Raw genomic sequence first — 16,825 nt, 5'->3', positions numbered from 1 at the left:
AATAAAGTGCAAAAAGATAGAAAAAGATAGAATTTGAATTTTGATCTACCTCCCCCTAGACTTATACTTTTCTTTCTCCTCCTTTGATCACATAAAAAATGGGGTTCAAAGAAAAAACTCTAAGGGTGCTTTTGGTTCAGGGTTATTCATGATAACCTTGGTTATCCATCCAAGGTTATCAACAAAAACCTTGTTTGGTTTAGGTATTCGATAATTCCCGAGTAATGTTCCATGCCCGACACGTCAACAAAAGGGTCATGCAGCCCGGAATCGGAAAACCTCAGAAAACTAAGGTTTTTCTTGATTCCGGGGTTAACGAATTTTTTTTACCAAAAATACCCTCCGATAAGAAAAAATATGAAAAAAAGAGAAAAAATATAAAAAATATTAAAAAATGTAAAAGAAATAAAAAACTGTTTAAAAAATTTTAAAATTTTTAAAAATAAATAATTTTTAAAAATAACAAAATTTAAAAAATATAAATTTAAAAATAAAAAATTTAATTTTTTTTTAAAATTTAAAATTTTTTAAAAAATTTTTAAAAACTTTTAAAAATTTTAAAAAATTAAAAATTTTAAAAATAAATAAAAAAAAATTTATAAAAATTTACAATTTTTTTTAAAAAATAAATAAATAAAAATTAAAATTTAAAAATGTAAAAAATAAAAAAATATAAATATAAATAATATAAAAAATATAAAAACACAAAAAAATAAAAAAACACATAAAAAAGTAAAAAAATATGCAAGAAAAAGAAAAGTTAAAAAAACATAAAAAAAATAAATAATAATAATAATAATATGTATAGTTGATTTTGTAACTGAGGGTAATACAGTAAAATATTAAACTAAGGTATTCATTAAAATCTTCAAATAAACAAGTTTTTGTTGCATTACCTAGGTTGAATCAAACAACATTTGGTTATGTTTTATTCCCCATAACCTTGGTTATGTGATTACCTGGTAATCACATAACCAAGGTTATACATGATAACTTGAACCAAACGCACCCTAAGGGAAAAAATTTGTAACTTTGAAAAAATTTTGTAATAATTTTCAACAAAAAAAATGTTCTAAGTTAAAAGATTTCTATGTAAAACTTTAAGCAAGAGAATTTTCTAAGTAAAACTTTAAGTAAGAGAATTTTCAAAAAAAATTCTGACTTAGGAAATTTTGTAAAAATATTTTTGAAAAAAATTTCTAAATAAAAATTTAAGTAGAAATTTCTAATTTCAGAAGAACTTTTAACTTATTTTTCTAAGTAAAAGTTTTACAAAAAAAATTCTAAGTAAAAAAAATGTTTAAAAGACTTTTTAAACATTATTAAATTTCAACCTTAATGCTTTATCAGAAAGTTAATTAACAATTTTATTTCAATATTTTGGCTTCCAGGTCATGGCGAGGCACTAGACCTTTTTGGTTATTGGAGCAACAACCACTTTCTTAGACAAAGCCTCATAAAGAAACTCTCTATTTAATTTTCTCGCTGAAAGCGCTAAATCTGATTAAAATTTAGATTAAGCAAGACTTAGGAACCCAATATAGGTTCCGACCAACTGGATTAACTAGGAATTTCTTAGGGACATATTTCTTTAAAATATTTCTAATTTATCCCTTATGATATCTAAAATAGCAATATAAATTGTTAAATTTTCTAACATTGGCATTAGATGAGTATGCATGGTTTTTCAAGTTATTTACTTGTACTTTTAAATTATCATTTTCTACTTTTAATTTTTTATTTTCTAATTTAATTTCGTCGAATTCTTCTATTGGGCAAGATTTAGCTAATATTAATTTTAAATTCTTAATTTTTTTTTTCTAATTTACAGCAATCCTTAGTTAACAATTTAATAAACTTAAATAGTTTATCGGAAGGTAGAGATCGTACCTAACTTACCTTATCGATCTCGTTGTACGTTTCTCCCCCTGAACTACTGCTATCTTCCGACGTGGCTCCCCCTTCATCGATGCTCATTTCGGAAGAGCTTGACTTGCAGTCGTTGTCTTGATGACTTGCCATTAGTGCAAGACTGGAGAAGACTTCGACTTCTGATTCGGACGACGTATCGTCCCACATCGCTTTTAATCCCTTGCATTTTTGAACAGTCTTCTTACCTTTATCCTTGTCTTTATTCCTCAGCTTGGGGCAGTTGTCCTTGATGTGCCCTTCTTCGTTGCAGTGGTAGCAGCGGATCGTCCTTTTCTTTCTACCCTACGGATGGTTAGTTTTGTTGGGGATCGGTCGGCCGGCTTGAAGGGGGGTTGGATAGACGACACCCCCAAATACTCGCTTCTTTATACAACGTTAGTGCGCAAGCGGAAATGCAAACAAAGCAAGTAGAAAGCTAAATACTAAAGGAAAGAATGCAAACCAAGCTACACGATCATTTACGTGGTTCGGAGATAAGGCTCCTACTACACGGCTGTCCGTAAAGTGGACGATCCCTATCCGTCTGTGGATTGCTCCCTGGAAGACCTCCGGCTAGCTCACTTAACTCCTTGTGGGTGGAGAAACCTCACCACAACTCTTACCAAGGACTCTTGAGAAGCTAGGGCACTGGTAGACTACTAATAGAGGTTAACCACCTCTATTTCATCAACCTCAACCAAGCTTCCAAGGTTTGGTTATATAGGCCACGGGTTGGAAAACCCCGCCTACCAGTCGACTGCTAAAATATGCAGTCGACTGCCCTCTGTGGAAATTCGACCGTTACATCCCAACGGCTCGATTCCACACTAACCGAGCGAACAGAGACATTCTGTTCGCTGCCAGTCGACTGCCCCAGTCGACTGCCCCAGTCGACTGCACCAGTCGACTGCACCAGTCGACTGCTAAAACATGCAGTCGACTGCTACAGTAGCGCTACAGTACTGCTATAGTAACGCTACAGTACTGCTACAGTAAAACCCTAGAATTAGGATTTTACTCCGAGTACAATCTCTCGTGCACTCGTACCCTCACCCTTATGACTCACTTGACGCTTCATTTGCAGCTTTGACCTCTTGCCTTCAAGCCTACTTCCTTTGGCTCTCGTCCCTCGGATGCATTCAAGCCCGTGGCTCGTTCCCAATGTCATCCTTCGCGTATGCCTCGAAGTCGCTTCCCTCGACCCTTGTCCTCGCTGCCTTGTCCACGGTCCCTCGGATGCTCCATCCTTCACCGGACCCGAAGCCATCAACCTGAGTCATATGTGTATCCTGCAAACCTGCACAACTCAAATACACATATCAAATACAAGGGTGAACCTAACTTAAACCCTTTGCCCAAACACCAAAACACATGATCCCGCGAACCATCAGTATTGCTCCAACAATCTCTCCCTTTTTGGTGTTTGACAATACGTTTAAGTTAGGGAAAACATATAGCAAATAAACATGCTAAAACAAATGGACTTAAGTTGCCAAGGCTACACACTTGGACTTACACCGTCGAAAGGACTTACGTTGCCAAGGCTACACACTTGGACTTACATTGCCGAATGGACTTACGTTACCAAGGTGACACACTTGGCAACCGCCGAAAGGACTTACGTTGCCAAGGCTACACACTTGGACTTACACTGCCGAATGGACTTACGTTGCCAAGGTTACACACTTGGCAACCGCCGTAACAATGCATCATGCATTTGAACCTATCCCAAGGCTCCCCCTACACCTACGCTCCCCATGAGCTAGGATTTTTACAACGAGCTTTTTAAGAACCTATCCCAAGGCTCCCCCTACACAAAGGTACTTTCAGGTTTTCCCAACTAAACCTTACTTCTCCCCCTTTGCCTAACATCCAAAAAGTTCTCCAACAATATCCCAATTATTGAAAACTTGTCATCCAAATGGCCCTAAACTCATGTATGTATCCCACATGGATCCCATACATCTATATGAGCTGACCCGGTCAAAATCCAGTGCTGAAAACACTTTCAGACTGGTATCAGTCGACTGCAAGAAGTACCAGTCGACTGCCCCCATGAAAATGAGCTTACAGAGACATTCTGTGCTCATGAACAGTGTTACCAGTCGACTAGTAACTGTACCAGTCGACTGGTACACTATTCATGAAAAATCAACCTTTTCTGACCAACTTCAGAAATGCGCCAGAAATTCCACAGACCTCCAAAAATCCTCAAATTTTGTGGAGAGGTCTATTATATCAATATCTACTTGGAAAAAATATATATAAAAATATATCTATCACCAATTCCAAGATTTACACAAAACACAAAACTAGCTAAAAAGTTCAATTGAATCTTGACCTAAAGTCCTAGTTTTGGCTTCCTCTTGATGTATTTGCCCATACTAACCCACAATGCATCCCTAGCATTGGTTTATATGACATCTATACATCCAAAACCAATTATCATGCTATATGACCCCAATGTCATATTTTCAAGCATGAAACACAACCCATGTGTGCCAATTCCCTAGGTTTGAGACTCAAGTCCGTCTCCAAACCACTTGGCACATTCCATGACCTAACCTAGACTCCCAAGTAAAACCCACTTGAGATCCATTGGCCATGGGTCCCAAATTGACTCTTTGAGCTCCCCCTAGAGCTCTTAGCCTTAGCCACCTCCCTAGGTGACTCATCCACAATGGCTAGGCCATTCCGGTGCACCTCCGGTGATACTTGGCCTACAAATCTAACTTTCTTAACCTTGGACACTTTGTCCTTGGTTAATTTCTCCTTACCATTAAATGGCTTTCCCTTGCCATTTATTGGCTTCTCCTTGCTATAGTCATATGCAACCCTAGCATAAGACTTTCCCTTAGCTTTGGAGGACTCTCTCTTGCCATGATCATTTGTCACCCTAGCACATGATCTCTCATTAGCCTTGGAGGGACTAGATAGGTATCCCAAGCCCGATCTATCATGGTTGGGTCTTTGGCTACCCAACACCATATTTAATTCCTTAGATCAAACATTGAATCTCTTAAGGAATTGTTCTAACTTATCAAGCTTTCCCCTTAAGGCTTGATTCTCCTTCTCTAGGTTCCTAACCCTAGAGTTAATTTGTCCAAATTAGACATTCCTAGACCTACCCTTTCTAGGCATATGTCTCCCCTTCTTGGGATTAATGCCTTGGGTCTCCTTAGGTCTACCATTTCTAGATTTTTCATGAATGGGTCTCCTAGGGTTTTGATCTATAATTACCCTACTCCTATCATGATATTTGAAACCAAAATTTTGCATGGGTATATAATGATTAACATTATTTTTCCTAACATGCATGGGAACATAAGAATTTGAATTTGAATTACACTTCAAATTAGGGTATACCTCCCTTACCCTTGAAGCTCTCCCTTGACTTGAGCTTTTCTTCTTCTTCTCTTTCTCCCATTTCTTTAATTGCGCAAGCTTCTTGATCTCCCTCTTCTTGGGGCATTTTGTGTGGTAATGTCCCTTCTCCCCACATGTGAAGCATATGATACGCATCCTTTTTCCTTGGGTTTCTTTATTCCTACAACCCTTGTTAGTGTTTAAATTAACTTGAACGAGTTTAGGATTTACCTTCTTCTTACCCATAGGACATCTATTCTTGTAGTGTCCCTTCTCATTGCACCCGAAGCATATTATATGGTCTTTTGACTTCACTTCAGTGGAGGTGCTTGCTAGGTTGATTTCCAAGACTTCTTCTTCTTCTTCGTTTGTCTTGGATTGTTCTTCAACCTTTGAGGATGTCTCCTCATCCACACTAGTGGATGACATTTCTTCATCCTTCTCCTCGGAAGTTGAGTGCTCTTCACCTTCCGATTGCTCCTCCTCTACTTGAGCTTCTTCATCCGTTTCTTCGGATTTTTCTTCTTCTTGTGTAGGCATAGGTTCTTCCCATTGAGCCTTCTTTATCTTGCTCCACAAATCGTGAGCATTCTCGTATTTACCTACAAGGCTCATTACGTCATTAGGCAAAATATCAATTAATATAGATATTACCTTGTCGTTTGCCTTTGACCGAGAGGTTTGCTCCTCCGTCCAATGTCGTGGTCGGAGCTTCTTCCCTTTCTTGTCCTTCGGGACTTCAAACGGCTCTTTGACCACCATCATGGTGTTCCAATCCGTGTTGAAGAAGACCTCCATCTTCATCATCCAATATGTGATGTCCTATAAGCCTCTACCTTCAAGCTTTGGCGGTTCAATCAAGCCGGTCATCTTTGCTTCCTTGGCGGTTAGTCCAATGGAGAGCGGCCTCGCTCTGATACCACTTGTTGGGGATCGGTCGGCCGGCTTGAAGGGGGATGGATAGACGACACCCCCAAATACTTGCTTCTTTCTACAACATTAGTGCGCAAGCGAAAATGCAAACAAAGCAAGTAAAAAGCTAAATACTAAAGGAAAGAATGAAAACCAAGCTACACGATCATTTACGTGGTTCGGAGATAAGGCTCCTACTCCACGGCTGTCCGTAAGGTGGACGATCCCTATCCGTCGGTGGATTACTCCCCGGAAGACCTCCGGCTAGCTCACTTAACTCCTTGTGGGTGGAGAAACCTCACCACAACTCTTACCTGTTAGGATCTTAGATGGCTAGAGGGGGGGTGAATAGCCTCTTAAAAACTTAAACACAAATTTCTACAAAAAACTTGTTAGCACAGCGGAATTAGGAAACTAAAACAAAGAAGAAACAAGCACACTAACACACTGATTTACGAGGTTCGGGGATAACTTGCCCCTACTCCTCGGCGTGTCCATAAGGTGGACGAGTCCTTGATCTTCGGTAGATCACACCCCGGATGACTCCGGCTAATGAAGCTCTCCTTCTCGGTGGAGTAACCTCTCCACAAAGTCTCAAGAAATATATATGTTAAAGCACAAGACTTACATAGCTCGGTGGCAAAGAAGAATGAACTAAAGCTTACAACCACGCGAGGATCAGTGGAAACAGAGAATTTCAGCAGACAGCAGTTTCTCACCCGAGAGCTCAAGAACTTAGCACACCACAACGATCAACATAACGTTTTTCTTTTTCTTACTTTCTTGTTGTTCTTTTCTCTCGCTTTTTACTGCTTCTTAAGCCCCTGTCTTCCGCTATCACGGATCGTGGTCAAACTGCACAGAATCATCGCTGCAGCCAATCCCTCTTCCTCCTTACCTGGTTCTCTGAACTCACACCAATGAAATCACAGTCTTCACTGGTGTCTTCTGAGCTCGAACCAATCACCAGGAGTCAAGCGGATCGCAGCCAGATCACACCAGTAGCCGTTGTTGCTTCAAATACACCATGCGCCGCGAATCACAGCAGAAAGGCCATTTGTCGTATTCCTCTTATGGACTTAATTTGAAATTAAGCTCGGAATGATACCTGTGATCCTGCAAACTCAAAAGCTAACAGCACATAGGGTTATATGATTCAGGCAAATCAAATGCAGTGGAGGAATCGCAGAAACAACAAATTTGATTGTGTGTGGATTGGTCATCAGACCGATCCATGGACCGATCAGGGCATATCCTGATCGGTCCGAAGCTTGTCTGATCGGTCGTGGAGACCGATCAGACTGCCGGTGGATCGGTCTCCACGACCGATCCCCTCCTTCTTCTCTTCGCAATATCCTCTCCTGATCGGTCCAAAGATCGATCAGATTACACTCAGTGTGCTACTGAGTGTTTCTTGATCGGTCCGCAGACCGATCAGATTACACTCAGTGTGCTACTGAGTGTTTCCTGATCGGTCTACAGACCGATCAGATTACACTCAGTGTGCTACTGAGTGTTTCCTGATCGGTCACCAGACCGATCCATGGAAACTTAGTTTCACTGGATCGGTCTGCCGACCGATCCACTGTCTTATGTATCACTGGATCGGTCTGCCGACCGATCCAATGTACCATGGAATGTCCACTTAGGTCCCTCTCTGACCTAATTCGGTCCAGAGAACGAGCTCCCGAGCCCTCTCTGACCTAGTCCGGAGAACGAGCTGCCGAGCCCTCTCCGACTTCGTCTGGTCCAGAGAACGAGCTACCGAGCCCTCTCTGACCTAGTCCGGAGAACGAGCTACCGAGCCCTCTCCGACTTCGTCAGGTCCAGAGAACGAGCTACCGAGCCCTCTCTGACCTAGTCCGGAGAACGAGCTACCGAGCCCTCTCCGACTTCGTCCGGTCCAGAGAACGAGCTACCGAGCCCTCTCTGACCTAGTCCGGAGAACGAGCTACCAAGCCCTCTCCGACTTCGCGTGCCAAGTTTCCAACTTGGACTTTTCCCTTCCACTTGATCAACCTTGATCATAAATCAAACCGAGTTTAATTAACATCTGATACAAACTTAAATCCGTGTCAACATCAAAACAATAGTCAGGTCAGACTGTATCAACAATCTCCCCCTTTTTGTTGTTTGACAACACGATTTAAGTTTAGATCAGAAATGTTCTTATTTTCATAATTTTAGGGGAATCAAGATCCTCCCCCTAAGATGGATACACCACTAAGTCAATAACGGGAATCAAGATCCTTCCCGTTATCTTCTCCCCTAAAATCAAGCCTTCATACATCTCTAAACTTAGGTATCCTCTCCCCCTTTGTCAAACACCGAAAAGGTGCAAATGAGGTTACAAAACTCAAAAGGCTCCCCCTTAACCCATACTGTCTTGCACCTAGAGTTCCCTCTAAGTGTATAATATGACAGTAAGAAAGAGATAAGATACAATCAAGTCATGGCATAGGAACAGCATATTAATAGCCAATAGGAAATGACACATAAAGAAAAATAGGAAAATGAGCAGCATAAATAGATGAAATAAGCAAATATCCAGGTCATACAAAAATATCCAACAGAATAGCATCCAAAACACAGACAGTCAAACAGAATGTATCAATCAATGTCCTCAACATGAGGAGCATCATCATCATCTGCGGGAGGAACGTAATCCTGAGGCGGCATGCTGGAGCTCGAAGGTGGATGGCCCGAGAAACGCTGCGGAGGTGGGTAGTTGGCCATCTAGCCCAGAAGTAGCTGCTGCGTCACCAGCTGCTGACTGCGCAAGTCATCGTAGCGCTGGTCGATCCAAACACGCAGTCCATGGAGCTCAGCAGCCAGTAGCTCATCGTGTCGATCAAAGCGACTCTCCAGCTCGGCGATCTGCCAGCCCAGATCAGGATCGGCCTCTCCATCGTCAGCAGCAGGAGGAGTAGCAACAGGAGAAACCTGTCGTGGAGGTCCCCGTGGTAACTCACCTAGTGCTCTCCCATCCTTCCACCGAACATCCCCATTTTGTCCTATGATTCCAGACTTGGAAAATGCCCGCTTCCCAAGTCTGCAATCCTGTCTGACCATCTTGACTATTCTACCCTTAGAGACATCAATCTGAAGGGTCTCGAGCCAATATGTAATTATATGCCCATAAGGCATATAAACAGTGGAGCTGCTAGGCTGAGAATATGAGATGATCGAAGAATAGATGCTCGACATGATATCAAAATCGAGACGCCGACGCAAACCATAAAGCATCAGGCAGTGGTATGGTCGGATCTCTGCTAGAGGTTTGGATGTGATTGGAAGAAGACAGTTTGTGACTATTTTAAAAAGAATATAGTCAGGAGGAGATAGTCGTAGAGCCGCAAAAGTAGGAAACTCTACATCCAACTCATCCAGTCCATCCGGTCTAGGGTGTCCAAAGAAATACTCATAGATAGAGTCAGGTGATACATCAAGTGGAGGAGGTAATGACTCTGGTAAATCAGGATAAATAGGAAAAGGATCTCCTGAACACATTCGGCAACCTAAATACCCAAAGAATTTTCTGATGGAGAAATCGATAGTTCTCTTAGCGACTCGGGTTTTATAAGTACCATCACTGTTCTGATGAAGATTGTTGTAGAATTCAGATACGAGGTCATGGTTGATGTCCCTTTCTAGGTAGACTACCGAGTCAAGTTTATAATAGGCCAGGGTTTCGGATACAGAGGGACAAAACTCATCCATGTACTTTCGATCCACAGATCGACATGGAAGCAGCTTGAATGTCCTCTGTTGAAATGCTTGCTCAAACTGGCGGTTCGGGAATCTTGAAGAAGAGGAAGGTTGAGGTCGGGAGGATGCCTGGGACTTGGATATCTCAGGTGACTTAGATTTAGAGGTCCCTTCACCCACTACTTTCTTTCTAAGGGTTAACAAAGTGGTAAAATGGGGCAATGAGTGAGCACCGGAGCCACCAACACCAAAAAAACATATATGGTGAGAAATGAAACCGAAATGCCAAGTTCTAGAGAGGTAGGGAGTTACCTTGGAGCCATTGAACTTTTGGCTAGAGTTTCCGAGGGCAAGAGCTTCGGCTAGGGTTCGGCTAGAGGTCCGCGTGCAACGAGAAGAGAAGGAGTGAGGTGAGGGAAGGAGTCGGCTAGGGTTCCGCGTGAAAGAGGAAAAGAAGAGATCGGGAAGTTTTAATGGTTTACTGATGCTATACAGTTGATGAAATGATCGAACGACTGTCCGATCAGGAGAAATCCTGACCGATCAGGGAACATCCTGATCGGTCAGGGATTGTCCTGATCGGTCGTGGGGACCGATCAGGGAGCTTCCTGATCGGTCCCTGGACCGATCAGACGTGGGTCAGTAAGTCCATGCCAGAGCCTCCTGATCGGTCGTGGGGACCGATCAGGGAACCTCCTGATCGGTCCCCGGACCGATCAGAGGTCGATTGATAGGTAACAGAACCGGAACTCTCCTGATCGGTCGTAGAGACCGATCAGATAGCATCCTGATCGGTCCCTGGACCGATCAGTGTCTGATAATCAATGATTTCAGTCTCTGAAATTCGTATCGAAAGTTCTGAAACTTGGTTCAACAACTTCCAAGTTCAGAACCTAGGATCTGAAGAGCCCACAGATTATATTCAGTGATGCTAATGAATATTTCCTAATGATGAGCTCTAATGATTTGGAATTATTTAGGGCTCGAAAGTTTCAGACACTTCATAACAAATGTGTTGAATCTCAAAGTTTCAAAAACCAGAGAAGTTTGTTTTGTTTGTTTGCTGAAACTATGTTCTATAGTGAACCAAGGTAATAAATCTGACTCAGACTATCGGTTCAAAATATATCCTTGCTATGAATAGTTACAAGTTTGTCAAAATATGTCAAAATTTCTTCACCAACTTGTCCTATTTTCAATCAAAATCAAGAAGGTATCAATCAAGGGTATCAATCAACACATCAACAAGGTTAGATGATTTCTAGACACAGGTCCAACCAAGATTCCTTGGTTGGAATATATGAGTAAGATCTAGGAGCCAAATACACATGAATTATGTAATGGCCTTCCCCATACTCAATTTATGTCTCCTCAACCTAATTATTCAAGGGATGCATGATACATTTTGAATAATTTGGTTGATCCTAGCATCTCACCCCATTTCTAGCAAACAAAAATATTTTGTTAAACCTTATAGTTTGTGTGAGATGTTCCCAAGTTGCCCAAATTAATTTCCCAATTTCTCTTGTAGTTTTAGTTGTCCTTATTGATCATGATGTGGTCAAAATGACTTATTGAGCCAAACACATTCCCAATTCCCTCCTTAAATGACTAAATTCATTTTCCGGAAGGGGTTTGGTGAAAATATCGGCTAGGTTTGACTTTGACTCAACATATGTGCGTGCAATGTCTCCCCTAGCTACGTGATCTCTAATGAAGTGATGACGCACTTCAATGTGTTTGGTCCTTGAATGATGGACTGAATTTTTCATTAGGTTTATTGTGCTAATGTTGTCACACAACACTTGCACTCCCTTATACGAAAGTCCATAATCTTCTAGAGTGTGAATCATCCACAACAATTGTGATACACTCTCTCCCATGACAATGTATTCAGCCTCGGTCGTGGAGAGAGCAACACAATGTTGCTTCCGACTTGACCAACTAACCAATGATGATCCTAAGAATTGGCAACCTCCACTAATGCTTTTCCGATCCAATTTGCATCCAGCATAATCGGAGTCGGTATAACCTATCAAGTCAAAAGACTCAGTACGAGGGTACCAAAGACCTACTCTAATTGTGCCTTTAAGGTATCTCAGAATTCTCTTAACTGCAATTAAATGAGATTCCTTGGCACAGACTTGATATCTAGCGCACATGCCCACAGCAAAAAGTATGTCCGGTCGACTAGCTGTGAGATATAGAAGACTACCGATCATGCTTCTATATTGCGTTAGATCAACTGATTTTCCACTCTCATCATTGTCCAGACGAGTGTTTGTCGCCATTGGAGTGGACACTTCCTTAGAGTCACTCATGTTGAATTTTTTGAGCATCTCTTGAGTGTATTTCGTCTGATGGACACAAATTCCATCTCGAGTTTGTTTGATTTCAAGTCCAAGGAAGAATGTCAATTCTCCTACTAGACTCATCTCAAACTCACTTTCCATGTGAGTGATAAATTCATTCAAATAGCCCTTGTTATTTGAGCCACAAATTATGTCATCGACATACACTTGGGCTACAAAAATGTTTTCACCATCTCTACGCAGAAATAGTGTTGGATCTATTTGGCCTCTTACAAAACCCTTTTCTAGTAAATATGTTGACAACCTTTCGTACCAAGCTCGTGGTGCTTGTTTAAGCCCATAAAGAGCTTTCTTGAGCTTGTACACGTGGTTTGGAGCTTTGGTATTCACAAACCCCGGTGGTTGTTCAACATAGACTTCTTCTTTAATAAATCCATTTAAGAAGGCAGATTTAACGTCCATTCGATAGAGCTTGAAACCTCTATGTGCAGCAAAAGCTAGCATTAAACGAATGGACTCTAATCGTGCCACGGGAGCATAAGTCTCATCATAATCGAGACCTTCGACTTGACTATAGCCCTTGGCTACAAGTCTCGCCTTGTTCCTTACGACTTCTCCCTTTTGATTTAACTTATTTTTGAAGACCCATTTAGTTTCAATAATGGTGGTCTTCTTAGGTCTAGGAACTAAGTCTCACACTTGGCTCCTTTCAAATTGACCTAACTCATCTTGCATAGCTATGATCCAATCAGGATCGCGCAATGCCTCATCAACTAATTTTGGTTCAGTCTCTGAAATCAATGCGACTTCATTAGACTCATTTCTAAAGAATGACCTAGTCCTAACTCCTTGTTGGATGTCTCCCACAATTTGGTCTTGGGGATGACTAGTGGCTATCCTAGATTGTCTTGGTGTTGATGGTGCCTCATGAATGGTCTCACTAGGCACAGACAAGGACTCAATATTGGGCAAAGGATCAGATTGAGTTCTTTGTTGCCTTTGCTCATCATCATCAGAGTCAACCTCGACTCTTTCTTCATTTTGATCATTCAAACTTAGATTTCGAAGTTCAAGTTGAATTTCTCCTACATCCCTTGATTGATCATTTAAGTTAGGGATTTCTTCAAAAGCTACATCAGAGGACTCTTCAATCAATTTAGTCCTATTGTTGTAGACTCGATAGGCTTTGCTGGTGAACGAATACCCGACCAGTATCCCTTCATCAGCCTTGGCCGAAAATTTTCCAAGATGGTCCTTGGTGTTCAAAATAAACACCTTACAACCAAACACCCTAAGATGTTTAATTGTAGGGGGTTTCCCAAACCAAAGTTCATGAGGAGTTTTTCCTAAAAACCTATGTATCAGGACTCGGTTTTGCACATAGCAAGCTGTATTCACACATAAGTAACTCGGTAGTGAGTACTCATTGAGCATACTTCGTGCAGCCTCTTGTAGGACTCGGTTCTTTCTTTCCACAACCCCATTTTGCTGTGGGGTCCTTGGAGTAGAGAACTCATGCCTATATCCCTTTTCTTGACAGAATTCTAAAAACCTATGATTTTGAAATTCCCCACCATGATCACTTCTAATGGTCTTAATTGTTGTTGATTTTTCATTTTCAGTTCTTCTACAAAAGGAAATAAAAATATCTATGGTTTGATCCTTAGTTTTCAAAAAGAAGGTCCATGTAAACCTAGTAAAGTCATCAATAATCACTAAACAGTATCTACTTCCATTTAATGAAATAACACTACTGCAATCAAACAAATCCATATGTAATAAGTCTAAGGCAGTAGTTGTACTTACAGCGCTTTTACCTTTATGAGGCGCTTTAGTTTGCTTACCCTTTTGACATGCATCACATAGTTTTGTCTTTTGGTACTTGATGCTTGGTAAGCCTCGCACTAATCCTTTGTTGGCCAGCTTCCGGATATTCTTCATGTTCACATGAGCCAACCTCCTATGCCAAAGCCACGATTCTTCTTCTTTTGACATGAAACACTTAGCAAGAGCATTAGTAGCACTTTTAAAAGAAACTTGATAAATGTTATCTACCCTTGTGCCTACTAGTACCGTGTCAAGTGTGTCAATGTTTTTGACTAGACATTGACTCGAATGAAATTCAATTGTGTAACCCGTATCACACAATTGACTGACACTTAGGAGATTAAAAGTCATCCCCTTGACTAGAAGGACATTCTTGATTTGGAGATATTCGGATATATGAATGTCTCCAACTCCTATAACTTTAAGACTACCATTGTTACCAAATGACACATTACCTCTATTTTTGTTTTGAATGGTAGAAAATAGTGACTTGTCCCCGGTCATGTGCTTGGAGCATCCACTATCAACAAACCAAGTTGATAGACGCTCCCCCTTTACCAATGCCTACAAGACACGAAAGATAGATGTTTTAGGTACCCAAATCTTGGGACCTAATGCATCTACAATGAAAGACTTAGGCACCCATGCCTTTGTTACCTTCTTCCTAGTCTCATGAACCCTAGAAACATGCGATCTATGAAATTGGGTTCTTGACACTAAAGAAATAAAGCTAGACTCCTTAGGTTGGTATCCTAATCCAACCTTGTAGATCGACCTTTGGGCATTTAGAATCATGTCTAGGGTCTTAGAGCTAGTTGAGAATTTCTCAAGCATTTTCTTGAGTTTCTCAACCTCACCCTTCAAGGCCTTGTTCTCATCCTCAAGGAGCTCTAGATGTAGGTCATCAACCTCATCTTCCCTAAGAGCTCTCAAGTTTTCTACTTCTTCTTTTAATGATTTATTTTCTGTTTTTGATTTTTTAAGCAAGGTAGACAAATGTGTAATAGTCTTATAGCATTTTTCTAAGTGAGAAGAGGTTACCTCTTCATCATCCGAAGATGATGAATCCGCGACTGAAGTGCTTGAGTCATCACTCTCGGACTCGGACTCCTCCCTTGCCATGAGTGCCAATTGCCGAGTACTCTTCTCCTTCTTCTCTTCCTCCTCCGATGAGCTTGAGGAAGATTCATCCCATGTGGCTTTGAGGGCTTTCTTCTTCTTGGCCCTTTCCTCCTTCTTCTTTAGCTTTGGACACTCGCTCCGATAGTGTCCTTTCTTGCTACACTCATGGCAAGTAACGTTAGACTTATCAATGTTGGTGCAACATCCCTCAGGTCAAGGTTGACCTGGTTGACCAAGCTGAGTCTTGGTTTGGGTTTAGATGTTTGACAATAAGATATTGATTGAAGAAGAGTCAAGTAGGTCAAGGATGACCGGATACTTGACTGGGAAGTCCTAACTGGGATGTTAGGCAGGAGGAAAATCCTGGTGAGTGAAGCCAGGTGAAAGACCTAGTGAGTGAAGCTAGGCAATTGGGAAGTCCTAGTGAGTGAAGCTAGGCAGGAAAAAAATCCTGGTGAGTGAAGCCAGGTGAAAGACCTAGTGAGTGAATCTAGGCAATTGGGAAAGTCCTGGTGAGTGAAGCCAGGCAAGAGAAATCCAGATGGGTCAAGGTTGACCAGACATCTGGTGAGAGTCCAAGTAGGTCAAAGGGATTGACCGGATACTTGGCACGAGGAAGAAAAGTCCAAGTAGGTCTTAGGGAGTGACCGGATACTTGGCAAGAAGAGAAAAGTCCAAGTGGGTCAAAGGGATTGACCAGACACTTGGTGAGAGAGTCCTAGCTGGCCAAGGGTGACCGGATGCTAGGTCTTATGTACCAACAAGTCATGGTTGACTAGATGTTGGTTTAGGGGGCTTTGGGCTTGGTTTTGGGCAAAAACCAAGGTTTGGATTGATCCGTGGATTGATCCAGCAGGTTTGGATTGATCCGTGGATTGATCCAGCAGGTTTGGATTGATCCGTGGATTGATCCAGCAGGTTTGGATTGATCCGTGGATTGATCCAGCAGGTTTGGATCGATCAGTGGATCGATCCAGAAGATCTGGATCGATCCACCGATCGATCCGGTGAGTCCCCACGAACAGAACCTCTTTGGATCGATCCGTGGATCGATCCAGAGGTCCCAATCGATCAGTGGATCGATTGGGACGCTGCTGCTTCGCGCGATAAGTGCTGGATCGATCCGTGGATCGATCCGTGGATCGATCCAGAAGCGCTGCCGGATCGATCCGTGGATCGATCCAAAGCCTCCCCAATCGATTGGGAGCAATCCAATCGATTGGGATTCGACCGTTGGCGTCGTTTATAGCTGTTGGCGTGCGATTTCTTCAGCAGAACTTCACCGATTCATTCCAGATTCAACACAGCTCCTCCCCAGCACTCTCTAAGCTCCTCACCGCCAGTTCTTGAAGGTTCTTGGAGGTTCATCCAAGTCAAGAGGCGAGTTGCAACGAGAAGAAGAAGAAGCTAGGGTTTTTACTGCATTTCTTGTAAGCTTTTGCTTATTCTTTACTACCCTTTCTTCTTCTTGTACTGAGAGTCTTGTAGGGCTTCTCCGCCCTCGGTAGTTACCGAAAAGGAGTGTTTTCATAGTGGAGGGTGCGTGCGTGGTGTGGATCCTTGGATTAGTCATCTCCGTTGGAGGTGGATACCAAGTAAACTCCTAGTGTTAGCGTGTTTGTGTTTGTTTATGTATTCTCCGCTGCGCATTCTTGAAGAAACAAGCA

The sequence above is a fragment of the Zingiber officinale genome, chromosome 7B (assembly GCF_018446385.1).
Source record: "Zingiber officinale cultivar Zhangliang chromosome 7B, Zo_v1.1, whole genome shotgun sequence".
NCBI lineage: Eukaryota > Viridiplantae > Streptophyta > Magnoliopsida > Zingiberales > Zingiberaceae > Zingiber > Zingiber officinale.
This window is presented reverse-complemented; position numbering follows the sequence as displayed.